General features: G+C 41.7%; 1 protein-coding gene across 6 annotated transcripts in view; it reads right to left on the reverse strand.

Annotated features, from left to right (window-relative positions):
• The window catches only part of Trak2 (trafficking protein, kinesin binding 2), a 73,897-nt gene that overhangs the window by 54,938 nt on the left and 833 nt on the right, over nucleotides 1–18,126 (reverse strand). For 2 of the 6 annotated variants that reach the window (XM_006496280.3, XM_006496282.3), the window contains exon 1: nucleotides 17,851–18,121. The exons of 1 other annotated variant lie outside the window; for it this stretch is intronic. The gene's annotated coding sequence lies outside the window, so the exon portion shown is untranslated. Of the gene's footprint in view, nucleotides 1–17,850; nucleotides 18,122–18,126 lie in introns of those variants that run through there. 3 more of the 6 variants (XM_011238600.3, XM_006496281.4, NM_172406.3) reach the window with 2 other exon arrangements.

Genomic DNA, 18,126 nt, shown 5'->3' on the forward strand with positions numbered 1-18,126 from the left:
ACTACCATTGGATTTTATTTTTTATACTATGAACTCTTAATACTATAAAAGCCAAGCATGTTAATGCATGCACATATTGATATTCAAAGTTGAAAGTGAGAAACATTAAGTACAGTCCCTCTTTTACCAGCTAAGCCATCTCCTGGCCCAATTAGGTTTTAAAAAAATATAGTATAAATTTAAGTACTCAGGAGGTAGAAACATAAATTGGAAACAAACCATTCCTGGCACCTGGTTGTCTGGACGAAGAAGATGCATAACTCAGAGCAGCGTCTCTCCATCTACCCTGCTAAGAGCCCTTCTCAAATGCACACCCCTTTTACAGTAGACTGCTATGCAGTCTCTGCAGCTGCCACTAGCCATGATGTAGGGGCTCAAAGAAGAACCACACGGCTCTGTAACTAGTGCTCTAAAAGAGCTTCTTATACAAAATTTTTTCCACCACACAATCCAGACTGGTGCAGCCATTCAAAGACTATCAGGAGTGACTTGGCAACCTTACAGCAAGAGCTTCTGCCCCTAGGTTTATTATCTACTCCAAAGAACTGTGATGTCACCTACATAGAGACATGGCTGGAGGTTGTTTCCCGTAGCACTGTTGATGACAGGAAGGCAAAGCCTACTCTTCAAAGTGCAGGTAAAATGGGGTAGAGATACACTGTAGGGCAACATGCACCAGAATCAAATGCTAACTGAATAAAGCAACAATCAATTCCACTTATATGCGTGAAATATTTTCCACATTTAATTTGCACACTTAGTATGTATAGACATATTGAAATGTTTACCTTTAATGTGAGGAAGATGGAACTTTGATGGTATAAGCTTAATATAAGTTTAAAAAAGAAGTATTAAAAACCCATAAACTGTTTAAAGCCCACTGCTCTTTTATCAGTGAGCCATATAATTACTGTTACACCCTTCCGTTCTTAGGCTAAGCTTGTTCCTGGACACACCAACATGCACACACAGTTCTGCAATGGGAACTCTGTGGCACACTTCCTGGCACATTTCTCAAAACGCCACCACGTTTCCTGATGTGACTTAACTGCTCCTCAGCAGTCAGGTTCAACTAACGTAAGGGGCAAAGCAAGTGCAAAGCCGCAGGGCGGATGTTCTCAGGAGTTAGCGGCTTGGCTGCCTAGGAAGTGCTCTAATGCACTGTTTGCCAGGTTTAGGTCGGACATGCTAAGGGTTTAAGAACGAAGCATAATAAAGTGTATTCCTCTATTTCATCTGCCAAAATTGGCTACCAACTGCACTGTGCATTTCTGTTCAGTTATTTTACCTTTCCAACACAAACGAAAACAACATGTACATATTCAAGTACGTATTTTTGTTTCTCACTATAAATACAATAAATGCATCTAGAAATTTAAGACAGCATACAAAGAATCAAATGAAAATTATTCATGATGTTTCACCATCATTCACAAGATACAATGTTTAGCTGCTAGAGAAATATTTATCTTTTTTCCATGTTAACCTAGACATTGTATTTACGAGTATCCAGTATTTAGAATATTTAATTATACAATCAACCATTATTTCCATTGATGATCTCTAAACAATTAGCGGTTATTAATTCACTTTAAAACTCGAGAATCTGTAACAAGACTCAGCAAACATTTCCTGTTAAGAGTCAGGTACTGAAAGCTTTAGAAAAGCCATATACCATTTGTTGTATGAGATTGCTGTTCTCTTTTGCTAATTCTTTAGAAAAACAAACAAAGCAAAACAAACAAACAAACAAAAACCCCTAAATCTTCATTTATAAGATGAGCTAACTCTGACCCAAGCTCTTCCTGGCTGCCTTCGGATCTAGAACCAAAGCCATGGCATGTCTGCGCACAGATTAGAAGGCCACAAGGATACTACCCCTACACATCACATGGAAGCAAACTGAGGAAGCCATGCTTTTAAAACTACACTTCTCAACAGGAATTTCATTTGACGCTTGATGGCACAGAGTCAAGGACAAGGGGTTATATTAAAATGCTTAAAACAACCAGATGTGGTGGCACATGCCTGTAATTCCAGCCCTCAGGAAGCAGAGGTGACAGGAGGGGGAGAGGCTGGAGGAAGATACTAAACCAGACTTGCCTGATGTTTATACATCTTTAGATTCCTGTCTTTCTTTCCTCTATCTCCTCAGTCTCACTGTCATGAATGGTTAGCAACTGGATGACCATCCAGTACTTTTGGTAGTCAAGTTATTTAGGGATAGTCATATGATAGCTTATTCAAAGGAAATGGGATGGAAAATAATGTTAAATATAGACTTCAAATGGGCAAACTAGTGTCGCATTCAGCAAACAGTGGTGCCTTCTTTTTTTTCAAGAAAAACAATTTGATGTTTAAATTCTATCCTGTTAAATAGGCATTATCTTCTCTGTGCCACTTGGCAAAAGAGTTACATATGGCATGTAGTATAAAAGTTACATTTTAATCAAAGTTTTTCAAGACAGATTTCTTACAAGTTTAATATGCAATATTTAAATAGCTGTAAGACTATTTAACTGAAAAAGTTGTTACTAAAAAGCAACTTTTATCATTAAATTTTACTAAGTCCACACTGTCCACTGCTAAACAGTAGAGCTTCGATCAGGAGAAAGTAGTTGGGAAATGTTTAGTAAGTGCCTGGGCCAAGACTGCCTTGCAGCCCAGCCCAACCACCAGGGAATATGTGGAAAGGTCATTCAGGGTTGAAGGTCAAAGGAGGCTAAGCTGCTCTGCATGAGACTAGGAGAGCAACTGGCCTTCCTTTTTCCTAAGCAGAGAGAACAGAAATCAGCACAGGTAGCAGCTCAGAGGCCACAGGACTACCAGGACTGCAGAGAGCTTAGGGAGGGTTTTGGCTGTCCATTTCGTCTTGGTGGGTCTAGAGCAGCAGTCCTCAATCTGTGGGTCATGACCCTTTGTGGAGGCTGTTAAATTACTCTTTTTAGGGGCTGCATATCAGATATCCTGCATGTCAGAGAGTTACATTATGATTCCCAACAGTAGCAAAATTAGTTATGAAGTAGCAACAAAAATAATCTCATGGTTGGGATGGGGGTCACCACAAGATGGGGAGCTGTGTTAAAGGCTTGCAGCTTTAAGAAGGTTGAGAATCACTGCTCTTGATATTCTGCTGACATGTGAGTCACAGACACATTAAAATATTAGCTCATAGGGTACTTTTGTCAAAATTTACATCACAGGATATTAATAAAATCATCAGTTACCTCAAAATCTTTTTAAACAAGGAAAATGTGTATCTGTTTAACTACAGCAACAGATAAAATTGATAAAATGGTAAAAAATGGACAGAGGTCTTTAAAACATGGGTAACACAGAGTAAGTACTATAACATGCTTGTGGAGTCCCTTAACCAAAACCAGAAAACATCTTGAGAGGAGGCATTTTATGTGACAGGTTCTGTAGGTACTGAAATAGGTCTGTACTTCTGGGAAGAAACAAACCCAGCCCAGCAAGCCAGAAAGCACTTTCAATGTTGAGTGGCAAAACTAAGATACTAGATTACAAAAGGGGCTGGCAGCTGAGCTTCTAGTGCCACAGAATACTAACAACTAACTAAACAGATGCAATCATGCTGTCAGGCTTAAGGCTGTCCTGGGAAATCAAACAGCTCCGACCCCTTGAGAACAGCAATTTCAGGGCAGCAGTAAGGAATATCAAAATGCTAAACAGAAAGAGTGAGAAGAAATGTATGCTCATCTATTCTCTATATCTTTTAAGAATAAAAATAATTTGGTTTTGGTATTAAAATCATCACAAATCCTTCAGTTACGTAAAAACCGCAGAACTCGGAGGTTTTAGAAGCAGAAGCTCCCCTGCGTCGGTGCCCAGAGCACAGGGCCAGGCGCCATGCTCTTCAAACACAGGAGGCTGAGTGCAGGACCCTGCGTCGGTGCCCAGAGCACAGGGCCAGGCGCCATGCTCTTCAAACACAGGAGGCTGCGTGCAGGACCCTGCGTCAGGTGCCCAGAGCACAGGGCCAGGCGCCATGCTCTTCAAACACAGGAGGCTGCGTGCAGGACCCTGCGTCAGGTGCCCAGAGCACAGGGCCAGGCGCCATGCTCTTCAAACACAGGAGGCTGAGTGCAGGACCATCCAGAACTGCAGTACAGTTTAAAGAGGGCTGGGTGACGCTCAGGATGCAGGCATGTTTACTATAAACATCTTTATAAACACATGCAGCTCCGCATATCTAAGACATGTAAGTATTTTAATGTAATTCTACCACACAAAAGAATTTTCAATTATATTTGTCATAAACCTAAGCCTTGTTTTGCAAAGCCAATTGTCAAAGATCTTTAGAATTTTAAGACAAGATTTGTTTTTTATTTTTATGTGTGTAAGTGTTTTACCTGGTTTGTGCATCCCATGCATGCCTGGTGCCCACAGAGCTCAGAAGAGGATACCAGATGCCCTAGAGCTGGAGTTACAGACTGTCGTGAGCCACTGGGCTGGGAATGGAACTCTTAACTGCTGAGTCATCTTTCTAGTCCCTAATGTTACTTTTTGAGTGAAATTTTATATGTAATGGATAATTTTTGTTTAACAATAAAATTCAGAGAACAAAGAATAGATAACTTTTTGAGCTATGGCTACTGTTAACTCAGGAGACAACTGGGTTCCAAGCTTGAGGGACGCAATTAACTGGGGTGTTTGAGTCTTTCTCTACTACCTTTAACAGTCACTATCCCACATTTCAAGATTTTCTCACGAGCCCTCCTCTTTCTCACCCTAGAAGTCACATTACTTCAAAGACCTTCATTTCCCACTCCATGGCAATCATAGCTCATGTTTCAATCTTTAGCTCAAACTGGCATTTCATAACTTTAAATTAGAAATATCAGTAGCAATCAACAATATGAACTAACCAGTACCCCCAGAACTGTGCCTCTAGTTGCATATGTAGGAGAGGATGGCCTAGTTGGCCATTAGTGGGAGGAGAGACCCTGGTATTGCGAAGATCATATGCCCCAGGGGAATGCCAGGGCCAGTAATCATCGGGAGAGGGTGGGTTGGGGAGTAGGGCGGGGGAGGGTATAGGGGACTTTCAGGATAACATTCGAAATGTAAATGAAGAAAATATCTATTTAAAAAAATGAAATTAAAAAAATGTCAGTATCAATTTATATGGGTACCATAAAACCTCCACATCCTAACTCAACTTTCCCCAATCTCCCACCAAACTTGCTCTATTACTACTATTACTAGCTTTTTAAAAGACTCATTTTTATTTTATATATTTTGCCCGTATGTATGTGAAGGTGCCACGTCCTCTGGAATTGGAGCTACAGAAAGCTGTGAGCTGGCATGTGGCTGCTAGGAATTGAACCTGGGTCCTCTGGAAATTTAGCCAGTGCTCCAGCCACTATTGGATTTTTTTTTTTTTTTCTTTCTGAGACAGGGTTTCTCTGTGTAACCCTGGCTGCCCTGAAACTCACTGTGTAGACCAGGCTGGCCTTGAACTCACAAAGATTCATCTGCCTTTGCCTCCAGAGTGCTGGGATTAAAGGATGTGCCACCTCTATTACTCGTTTTTACCTGCTTCACTTTATAAGCACATGTGGCTCTAGAATTATCTAAATCTCTCAAGATCACCCACACTGCAGAGCCCAAAACTCAGTCACCGTCCCTTCTATTCTGCTCTCTACCTGGTCTCTAGCTCCTATGAATTTACTCTCTAAGACATTGCCACTGCCTTCAGTCACACTAACTGCTGCAATAGGTGGCTACTTGCCTACTCTGTGCCCACTCGTTCTCTTTGCTTCCTACTCCTATGCAGTCAACGTCCTCAATCTCTACACTTGCGGCACTCTGGGTTCTCAGGCAGGTATTCCGATAAAGGGAAATGTGCTAAGTGTGGAGACAGATCTGTAATTCACTTCCCAAGTTTGCTCACCATTCTGTTTGTTGTGACACTTCCTCCAGACCTGGAAACCGAGCACACAGAGGTGACTTTAATAGACAGCTCTGCACAGCTGGGGAGAGGAAGAGACTTCAGAGCAACACTAGCTCTTTGACCCTGAAGGCATGACCCCAAACATTCCAGTGAAATTCCAGACTTTCCTAAAGAGAATGCCAAATGAAACTAGACTCAGAAGTTTCTAAGATCCGTTTCTAATGGAAACAATTCATAATATCGTCGTAAGAGCTTCCTGAGTTTCAATGAAAAACTATATTCACATTTCTGTTCCAAACTGGCTTTCCTACTACAGCGTCTAGCGTAGGAAGTACACGCATTTACACCTTGGCACTGACTTCAAAGCTTTCCACCCTTAATCCTCTTTAATCCTCACATTAGCCCCAGGATGTGGACATCATTGTCACCATTTTATAGACAAGGCTACTGAGGCTTAGTAGTTGATTATCATACTGAAGCTAGTGAGAGCCAGGGATGAAACCCAAGCCTATTCTACAGTTGATACCTCTAACCATCGAGGTCTGACAAATGACTGGGATGGACAAGCAGTGCATGTCATTTGAAAGGGCTTTAGAGATAACTGTAAAACAATTTCCTCAATTTAAAAATACACACACATTGATTCTGGGTTAAAGAAGAGAAAAGCAAACAAATCCTCAATTTGTACACACACACACACACACACACACGTATGTTATCTGGGGTCACAGAGACGGCTCAGTGAGTAAAGGTGCTTGTTGCCAAGCCTGACAACTTGAGTTTGATACCTGGAAACCCCCATGGCAGAAGGAGGGAACAACCCCTGAAAGTTGTCCTCTGACCTCCACACAGGCCCTCCCCCTACTCATACATTTTAACAATAATAATAATAACAATAATAATAAATACAAGCACAGATAAGAAGATAATTTTTACTTAAAGTTAAGACATAATAGTAAGGAAAGGCGAAAACTGGCTAAGGGGAGGGAAACGGCCTGTGCTGACTTGGATGACTACTGTGAGCAGCAATGTGCACATACCTAATGGTGCAATGTGAAGGCCTCTAGTGTCAGCTTCCAAAGACTTCTTTCTCTCTATAGTCAGTGTACAAATTGCTTTATTTATTTATTTAGATAGTTATTTTAGATGTTGAAATTCACTTTTAATCTTGTTCCTTCGTTCCTTGTGAGGCTATCAACCATCATACATGCTGGTGCTAGCATGCCTCTCCCTTTTCTAGCTCGACGTTGGGGTGAGAAACCAGATAACCAGGCTATCAGAGAAAGCACAAGGTATCTGTTTGAAACTGACCCCAGGACTTGTTTTCCTGCCCCAAGCACTTTCTCAGGTGCCTGTTCCTTATCCTCTGAGCACAAGGGATTTAGCTGGCAGCTTCTCTTCCTTTGGCACTGCTGCCAAGCGCTTCTCTCACCTGGCGTCCTCTTTCCTAGGCTGGTTATGAACACTCTGCTCTTTCTCTACTGCCTCCCAAGGAGAGTGAAGGTCCTCCTTTCTTCCTTTCTAAGTGTTTTTACGTTAATCCATAGAGAGACCTGGAATGGATTATAAACAGGGAAATCTTGCATTTTCTCATTGTGATTTTGCTAGTGTCTATAGAACCCTCTTCTGTAGACTAGATTATCCCAGAAGACAATGATCTCATCTGTTGTCTTTCCTCCCTGAGCTCAGAGCTCTTTGACATGTCTTATTATGCACAACCCAAACCTAACAGCAAATAACACAGAGATAGCATTGCAAGCCTACTGGATCACTGATTAAAAGTAAGCAGGCTAGCCCTATGTGGTGGCACAGAGCTCCCAGCACTCTGGAGGCAGAGGCAGGCAGCTCTCTGTGAATCTGAGGTCAGGCTAGTCTACACAGTGAGTTCTAGGACAGCCAGGACTACACAGAGAGACCCTGTCTCAGAAAACAAAACAGGTAAGCTATTAGAAGCAATTTAACAAATAAAGTTGATTACAATTTCAGTCTAGTAACAACTCAAAAGAAATTCTAAAGAAATGCTGTACTGGCCTTAGGAAAATTACGAGATGGGCGTAGTGGTGCGAGCCTGTTGATCTGATCTGGGAAGGAGAGACCACAAGACCTTAAGTTGGAGACTAACCTGGGCTACACAGTGAGACTTATTAGTAGCTCCAACTTCACATGAAAGAGTTTAGTGTTGAATGACCTATCGTTGTATAGTATGAATGAGCTATGGCTGTATAGTAATAACACTACCTAAGTACCTACTTTTCTTGTAGTAAGTGGGGGGAAGGACTCAGTTGGCTCATCGCTTAGACTTACTATGCTCTCCACTAAGATGTGCAGCTGACTGACAAAGCATTTCAAACAAGCCCACAGGAGAAAAGAATCAGATAGCTTAAAAAATTCACAGCTGCTAGTACAAGCCTCACTTGTAGTCTTTCAATTTTGTGACTAAAAGAGAACGAACTCAGTAAGACAAAAAGCTATGGTTTCTTGGTTAGAGTTTTAGCTGTTTTCCAGTTGTTAACTCTATACTTTGGGAACAGCAGTCCCATCTCAGACACATGGTTGCTGGTTTCTAGGCTCCTCCTCTCCTCTCCCAGACAGAGTGCTCTTTCTTAGCCAACAAGTTTCCCTTTGTTGTGACTTATAGCACTGGCCCTCTACATAGCATGAGAGCAGGGCTTAGGTGCTGAGACCCCAAACACCACTCACTCTAAATAAGTTATCGATCTTCGAACAGATGACTTTTTGAAATTGACTACATTTTAAATACAAAACAGTTAAATTCCCCCAAAGTATCACAAAACCACGCTGTGGTATGGGGTTACTGCAAACGTAGTCAGCAAGTATGAACATCACGCCACAGGCAAGCCCTCCATGGCCTGCTTAACTGTCCCTTCTCTTTGGAGACTCTTCTATATCAGCTCTTTCTCACCCATCTCTGACTCCCCACTCCACCCCACCCCAATTCTTAGCATCTCTCACTCTTCACAGCAATGCATGCCTAGGGTCTACAGCTTTCACCTGACTGGGGTAAAAACCTCATAATCTCAGAAAAGAGGAGCTGGAACAGGGAGTGGTCATGGAGCCTAAAAATCCAACATGGGAAGGTAATGCAGGAAGACCCCAGGTTTGATGCCAGCCTGGATAATGTGGCAAACTGACTTAAACAACAAGTGATGTGTGTGTGTGTGTGTGTGTGTGTGTGTGTTCATGTGTGTGTGTGTGTGTGTGTGTGTGTGTGTGTGTATTTCAGCTTTTCTGCTATGAACTATTACAAATTATTACATGTAAGCAAGTCACTTAACCACCCACTCCTACCTTCTCTGAACTGTGGTCCACTGGATACCCCTGCCTAATAACTTCACCACCTTCTGTGGCTTACCAATATGTACAAAATCATCTTTACGATTTTTGTATTAAGGGTCTCAATTTTGCCTGGAACTTCATAGGTAGCTCAGGCTAGCCTCCAATGTGTGATTCTCATGCTCAGTCAAAATCTATTATTAAAGCCAGGTAAGAGTATTAAACAAGCCCTTCCCTGGGGCTTGGGGACTTCTCACAACCACTGCCCTCTCAGGAGAGGCTCATTCAAGAGTCTTAGAAAGCATTTATTCTCATTTTTTAGTCCCTCATCCTTCATTCATAACTCCGTACTGGCACACCTGAACTCTCCAGAAACAGCTCTTGTTTTTCTACCCCCCACCCCAACCAACCAAATCACACTTAGGCACTACATCATTTCTAGTTCAGCAATGACACCCTTCCTCAGCCACCTTCTTCCCATGCAGTTCTCGGACTTCTCGATAAATTACCTGGATACTTTGAATGAAAAATGTCCCCCCAGGCTCATGTGAACCCTGTCTCCCAGATGGTGGTGCTGTTTGGGCAGTTATGGAACCTCTGGGGAAGGGGGTGTAGGGCCTTACTGGAGAAAATATGTCACTAGGAAGAGGTTTTATAGCTCTATTCTACTTCCTGTTTCTTTCCCTCTCTTCCTGTCCCTTCTTCTTCTCTTCCTCCTCCCCCACCCCAATCTCAGCTTCCTGTGTTGCTGGCTCCTCCCCTGCCACAGTAGCCTCTATGTCTCTGGAACCGTAAGCCAAAATAAATTCTTTAAGTTGTTTGGTCACAGCAGCAACAACAACAACAACAACAACAACAACAAAAAACTAATGCAATATAATGACCCCAACTCCTGTGGAGCCGCACATCTGGCACCTGTGGAGTCTGACTGCAACAGTTTTTGTTCTTGATGCTATGTCTTTTTCTTTTTCTTTTTTTGACTTCATTTGCCTTGAATGTTAGAACATCATTACCACAATTAGGAACCTCTTTAGCATTAACTGCAGATGTCTGGCTCTCAGCCCCTTCCTGAGTTCTATTCTTATATCCTCCATCTTAAAGGACTCTTCCTTCCTTAGCACACCAAATTTGATCCATGAGCAATCCTGGAAAGTCTCCTGCCACTGGGTGTCTCAGGCCCACCTCCCCCATACCTTCCTATTTCAAGCCATCCCATCACCTGTTAGCCTTCAGGGGTCTGGGCAGAACTCCAGGCATGATCTCTGCACCCTTCCTCCTCTGAAAGTCAGCAAGATTCATGTTTGTAAAACCAAACTACTTTTAAAAAATAGGTTTTCTTTTTCCTTCTTGATGACAATCATTCTGATCAGAGTTAAATGGACTCTTAAAGCAGTTTTAGTTTGTATTGCCTGCTGGCTAAAGACACCGAGTAACTTTTAAGATACTTTTAGCCACTTTTAGTTCTTCTTTTGAGAACTATCTATTTGGCTCATTAACACATTTACTGATCCTAAGGGGGTTTTGAAATTTAATTTTGGAGTTCTTTATGTATTCTATTATTAATCCCCTATCAGATCTATAGGGCAAATATTTTCTTCCATCCTAAAGTCTATCTCTTCTCTTTGCTGATGGTTTCCCTTGGTATGCAGAAGCCTTTTCATTCAATGGTAATACTTGGGGTTATTTCCTTGTGCTGTTAGGGTTTATACAGCTCTCGAGTAAACACTCAAAGGACTAACAACACATCACAGAGATACTTGTACATCTATGTTCATTGCTACACTGTTCACAATAGCTAAGAAACAGATCCAAATTAAATATCCATCAACAGATAGGTGGATAAACAAAAAATGGAACACATATACAAAGAAATTTACTCAGCCAGCAAGAATGAAATTACAACATCTCAAAGATGGAGATCATTATTAAATAAATTGTTATTTACTTAACATAATGTTAATATATTATATTATTTAGTTAATATATAGTATTAGGATATATTAAGTAAAATAAGCCTGATTCATAAAAGTAAGTATTGTGTGTTTTCTCTCACATGCAGAATCTAGATTTAAGTGTATGTTACTGGTTGAGTGCCAGGGAGGGTAGAGCAGATACTATGAGAGGTGAGGAAGAAAATCTTACGGAGGTAGTGGAGTACATGTGACATGAAGGCAGGAGAACCACTAACTGGGGAAAGGAACTAGCAAGGAGGAGGGCAATGGAACAAGGTGTGCATGCATATACACATATACACAGGTATGTAGGCATGAAAATGACATAAGGGAGCCGATTACTTTGTATACCAACTTAAAAATTTCATTAACAAAAACTCCAAAATAGGCCCTTGCCTTCACCTCTCCCACTCTCTTCCACGCTGCACTCGTCCACAGAAACTTATCTTCAGCTGCCTAGCACCTCCTTCCCACACTCCTCTCTTAGCCTCAGTCACTGGTTGGCTGAATGAACACTCTTCCTTCCTGTTCTCTATAGCTGACTACCACTCAGGCCTCAGCCCATCCGATGCCTTAGTATCTGGTCTGTTACATTCACATGGATATTATATTCACTTCCAAGTCCCCTTGGATAGAAACGAGGTGCTATCACCCTTCGTTTGTCCTGTCCTTTGTTTGATGATCAGAATGGGAATTCAATGGTAGGAGCTCAAACAATTCAGTAACTATCTGAGGCTTGTTATTTATACATATATATTTAAATTAGAGGGTTGTTTTTTTCAGTGTGGGGGACTAATCTGGTATTCCTGCAAGTATCCTACACTAGCTACTTCTCCAGGCCTGAGGTGAAGAAGCAAATAAACTGTTAGCAAATTCTTTCCCCACTGACTTCCATAATATGTCAACTTTGTTGTTGTTGTTTGGTTTGGTTTGGCTTTTGAGACAGGGTTTTACTGTGCAACCCTGGCTGTCCTGGAACTCACAGAGATCCACCTGCCTCTCCTTCCCAAGTGATGGGATGAAAGGTGTGCACCACCACCACCCAGCTAATTTATCAATTCTTACATTATGTCCTTTTAAAAAAATTATTAAACAGTTTTCTTCCTTTTTTATATGATTTAAAAAAAAAAAAAGCTTTGTAAAAAAACAGAACTCGACATCTGGCAAATACTAGCAGATAAACACAGATAAGCTCCAACGACCTCAGTGACCTTTACAAAATGAATTAGTTCCACTTTAACACTGGCAGATCTGTATGCTTGTTTCCTAGCACGAATAAGCTACAAGTCTGGATGTCCTCAAGGTTCTACGTGTCAGCAGTATGGCTGGGAATGAAGTATGCAAGTTACATATTAAGTTAATTATAAAACCATTTCAAAAATAACTCTATTAAGAATTAGTCAATAAGTGATATACCTAATAACTTCCAATAAATGCTTCTTGAATTAAACTAAAGGTATTAAAAAATAGATACAATATAGTATACAATAGTCTCTACCAAAACGGACATTAAAGAGCTAAGAAATCTGAGCTCTAACAGGGAAAGGGCTATGATCTTGCCATCTAGATGGTTAGAGCTAAGATGAAATGGTCTCAGGAATCTAAGAAAACAAGATAATAAATATTTAATGGGTATTACAACATTTCTATCCTATAGATAGATAGGAGGGGAGGGGAGGTCATTTCTAGCTAAAATGTTTGTCTTCAGGCTTGAAAAAAAAAGTTTATCTTCATACTAGATTTAGGATTGTAGTGAGTTTCTTAAGTATGAAAGATTTGGCTGAGAACAAGGGCATCTATAGAACAAAATAATCAATCAAACGAACAAACAACAAAACCAGAACCCCACAAATGGAAAGGTGTTGGAGAAGAGATCCCAAAGCATTTAGCTATTAATGTGTATGCGTGTGAGGGGAATTATCAGCAAATAATGTGTTTGGAGATTTAAACCTAACTAGTTCAAGTTAAGAAGTCTGAACTTGATCCCATAGCAGACTGGCTTTCAAGAGCAATCAGTCTGGAGGCAGAATACAGGATAAATTTCAGGAAGAGAAGACCAGAGACAGAAAGATAATTGGGGAATTTTTAGCACATTTCACACAGATTATTGTAAGAAAGGCCTAGGATGGTGAATGGCCACAGTGGGGACCCGTGTGACAGTGTAAACAGAATCAGTTAACTGGGGAACTGGGACGAGATGCATTTTTCTTCCTCTTATAAAAAAAGATAATGACATCCAGCATATGCTTCATTCATTCGGGCTTAAAATGGGACTGGAGAGATGGACTCTCAAGAACTTTTTGTTTTTGTGGAGGACCCAGGTTTGATTCCCAGTATCCACATGACAGCTCACACTGTCTATCATTCTAGCCACAAGGGATCCAATGCCCTCGTCACACTTCCAAGGACACTAGGCATGTGAACGGTGCACAGACGTGCATGTGAGCAAAATGCAGAGACACATTAAAAAAGAAAGAAAGAGTCATCCCCTCCCCACAAGCTGGCTCCTCCTCCTCCTCCCTTCACCAACCAACAACATATTCAGCCGAAACAAAGGACAGCACTTATTAGCTTTCTAAAAACACCAGGAAATCCTCAATCCTATAATAGGTCATGCAGTTTCTTTGAAATTCCCACGTCCTCTCTCAAGTCTTCAAATCCAAACCCTAACCAGCTCAAAAGCCCCTTTTCCATTAAGTCCTCCCAGGAGCCTCAAAGTCAGCAGTCCCTCCTGCCATTCTGTTTGTCTGCTTTTAAAATAAACCTTTTAAAGGCCCCTTTAACAGTTACTCCTCATCCCCTCAGATGAACTGTCCGTTCCTTACAGCACGCACACTCTTTTCAATCTCTCCCCGCTTTCCCTCACACTTGGTAGAAGATCTTAATTTTTTGTATATGGCAGTAGCAGAGTGTACAGTTAAGAATACAGATAACGAAGATAGAATAGTTGATTTTGAATCTTAGCTTGGCTCTTCATTAGTTGTGTGCCCTTGGAAAAACTACTTAACCTATCTTTCTATATATTTATGAATTCAGAATGGAGGTTAACAGTACATATTTCATAGGCAGCCAGAGGAAGGGAATGCAAGAGTGTAAATACTATAAAAGAGTCCTAAAGATAAAAGATACCTTTAAAAATCACTTCATAGGGTAGCAAACTACTGAATATGTTGTGATAGTTGTGTAAAGCTTTACAATCTATGCAGGCAAAGGTAAAAAAAATTAACCATAAAGCCAAAGTTTAAGTCAAAATAGATACATGGAAATTCTAAGTCAGCTGGCCTAAGGTGGGCTATGACTTTTAAAACAAATTTCTGCTATATTTGTTTATTTGCTGTGTGTATGTGCATGTCCATGCCAAGGCACACAGGTGATGCCAGAGGACAAACATCCAGGGACTATGAAGGCAACAGGTGCCTTTACCCCCACATGGAGCTGGGCCTTGTATTTTGAGAATTTAAGTTCCTCATAATGAGCAGCCCCTGAACTGGTGTTGCCTCTTCAGTATTTCTCCCACTGCCACAGCCTTTCTAAAATGCACATGTAATGTTTCCCCACTGCTACCAAATCCTCCATTTTATCCCTTCAGTTTAAAGCTCCTTGGATCTCACACAAAGCCGTCCTTATCTTTCCAGCTCCGGCTCCAGCCCTCAAAGCTCACGGTGAAACCTGAATCACCGAGTCACATCTCAAAGGCTTTTTGTACACCATGCCCTTCGCCTGTGACACCTGTTTATTATTTACTGGGGCTACAAGGACAAAGTACCAGAGCCTGGGCAGGTTAAATAACATTCTCTCCTAGTTGAGGGAGTTGGAAGTCCAAAATGAAGGTACTGAAAGGTCTGTTTTCTCCTGAGGCCTGTCTTCTTGGCCTTGGTGATAACTTTTACTTGACTCTCCCTATGCAGGTGTAGTGTGTGTTCAGAAGCCCGACACAAATACAGATATGTTTTCAGGCAACGAGGGTTAGGTTGGGCTACCACCTAAGAATTTGGAAAACATGATTCAGCCCTTTACAGCGCTTATACCTCTGCCTTGCCCAAGCCTTTCCTTCTGCCCCCAATCTGTTCCAAGCCTCTGAACAGCGCTGTCATAGTGCTCAATACACTAACGGAACTCTGGCTTCTCTTCTCTAGGACACACTTCTTAACAGTGAAGATTATCCTTATCATCTAGGACAGCAACCTACAGAAAATACTTAACAGACATTTGATGAGAAGCAGAGGGAAGAACATGGACCTTAAAGTACAGATCCAAATCCCAGCTCTATTGTTCCCCAAAGAGGTAGGGAAGTCACTTAATGTTGAGTTTCCATCTATATAAAGAGTTGCAATAGTGCACAACTGAATTAGAGTAAAACTACTCAGGTTTTGTTGCCAAGTTAAGTGCTTAGATGTTGAAGTAAAGGTTGGATCCTGGCTGGTTTGACAGCCACTGCTATCACTCAGTAATTACATCATTTTGAGTACATTTAATATGCTGCTTTAGTTGCCAATCTGTTAAAAGCAAACAAACAAACCAACAACAACTACCTCAGGCGCTATAATGGCCATGATAACTAGGTAAAATGTTCAGCTGGGTGTGCAACACACTGTATTATTCCTATGCTTCCTATTATTGATATTATAAGAACAGGTCTGAACAGACGTGACTAGATGCTCCATGTGACTGTCACGTCAATGACTCAGGTTTCTTTCCAAGTAAGTAGGATAACTTAATGAGGTTCAAAAGCTGGTCCAGGGCCAGCAATGTGGCTGAGAGACAAAGGTGCATGCCACCAAGACTGACACCCTGCGTCCTCAGGACACACATAGTAGGAAGAGAAAACCCAATCCTACAAGTGGTCTTCTGATTTCCACATGCATTCATGCAGGCGTGCTCCCAGGCACACACACACAGCAACAAACAAACAAACAAACGTAATTTTAAAAACGATACAGTCATGGAAGCACACAACTTTAATCTCAGCACGCAAGAAACAGAGGCAGGCAGATTTCTGTGAGCTCCAGGTCAGCCTGAGCTACATAGTGAAATTGTCTCAAAAAAGTAAAACAAACAAACAAAAAAAAAACCAACAAATCCAAAACAAAAAAAGGAATCATACAGATGATATAAATGAGCTGTAGACAAGAAGAAAATGAGCAAGAACTACAGTGCTACCATCCCCCATCCCTCATGTTGGCTCTAATATAGTCTGGGCAGTGAAGTAAAAACATTAAAAGGCCAATTTCCATAGTCTTTATGACTATGAATGTTAAACATTCATAGGGAAGAATAACAATGCTTTGTGACTATGGATGTTAAGCATCTGCAGTGAAGAATAATAACCATAGAACCATAAAACCCGAGAACTGGAAAGCACCTTTGTGATATAAGTCCAATCCTATCATTTTTTTTTTTAAGACATAAAGGCATCCAGGTGGATTTGGAATGAGCTCTTAGTGTGTTAATGAGCAGTTCTATGAGGGATGAGACTAGCAGACAAGAGTGTACAATTTGTTCAGAGGGCTAAAGTGGGAGTTACGGATGCATTCATAGTCAAGGAATGATGGAGCGAGTACTAGCAAACTATGAAAATTCTTCTTAACCATTCTTTTAACCTGGTTCATAACTTTGAGGCAAAGCAGGTATGGGTGTAAATCTCGACTTGATACAGAAAGTCTCCAGTGCAACTAGTGAGCAATGTGCGTGGTTAGGTGAACCGTGTACATCATCACATCAGTAAAAATGGGTATGGGTAAGAGCACTGTCTTTCACATAGGTATGTATGTGCTGGTTAAACATCTGAGGCTTGCCAGATACTACCTAATTTTAAAAATAGAAAGCTGGAGAGTGGCCGAGATGATAAAGTGCCTTTAATTTTGCCCTTTCCCACCACCAAATGTCCTTCACAATTCGTTTTCAAGTGTCACCACCATTAATATGCTATTTGGAGCTCACTGTAGCTCAGACTTTTAACAGGACAGCAAAGATTTGAAAGGTCACAAACATTTTTACTAAGGTAGAGCAAGAACTCTGAGTCTAGCTCATTTTGTTCAGTGGTCCTTACATAAGCTAAGTGAATTTCCAGCGAAATATTACCATCTTTCCTGATGCAGAAAAAGATGCATAAGCAGGTAATTGACTTCACTGCCATAATTGTGATTTAAAAAAAAAAAAAAGTGTCTGGGACTCAGAAGTGCTGGCACTGGAAAACACAACTGCCAATATTCATTCTTTTTGCTTCAACCAAAAGTCTTTCTGTCTGTCTGTCTTCCTTATTTCTTTTAAAAAGACATGTGGCGTTTGGTTCCAAATCAATTACAAATAAAAGCCCAATAAAGAAAGAGCTCTTTCTAGTGTCCTTTCCTCCCATTTGCATCACAGATGGCCACCGAGAGCTTAAGGTTTAACGTCCAGACACTAAAGCCACTCATCCTAAAACGACAGAGCTCCAGATGGACTCTGTCTGGCAAAGGATGGGAAGCTGCCAATCTTCAGAGGTGCAGATAGGGTGAATCCCGGAGGCTACCGCCCAGTTCCCATCAGTTTGCACCCACACTTGGGAAACATCCCTTTCCCATCTCGGGGCGGAATCCTTCCGTGAGTGACCTCTGGGGACCAGAGGGACGCGGGACAGGAAGGCTTCTCTGCCTTTGAGAGAAGTTGACAAGGGCAAGTTCGAATCGCACGCGGGAGCTTACTCACGGGAATGGCCCGGCGTCCTCGCTCTTCCGCCCACACTCGCTCAGGAAGAAGCCCCTAATGCGCGGCAGCCTGAGAGCAGCATCTGAAGCAGCCGCCGCCGCCACCGAGCTAACCCCCCCGGGCGTGGCAGGAACTGGCAGGCGCTCTCACATCATCACCGGGCGACCTTGGAGCTGCAGTGACGCCGGTTCAATGGCAGCCCCCACCCAGCTAGGGAAGCTAAAAAGGAGACCCACTCTCCCAACAGGCTTTGCGGCCCTAGCGCAAAGCCTTCTG

The sequence above is a fragment of the Mus musculus genome, chromosome 1 (genome assembly GCF_000001635.26).
Source record: "Mus musculus strain C57BL/6J chromosome 1, GRCm38.p6 C57BL/6J".
NCBI lineage: Eukaryota > Metazoa > Chordata > Mammalia > Rodentia > Muridae > Mus > Mus musculus.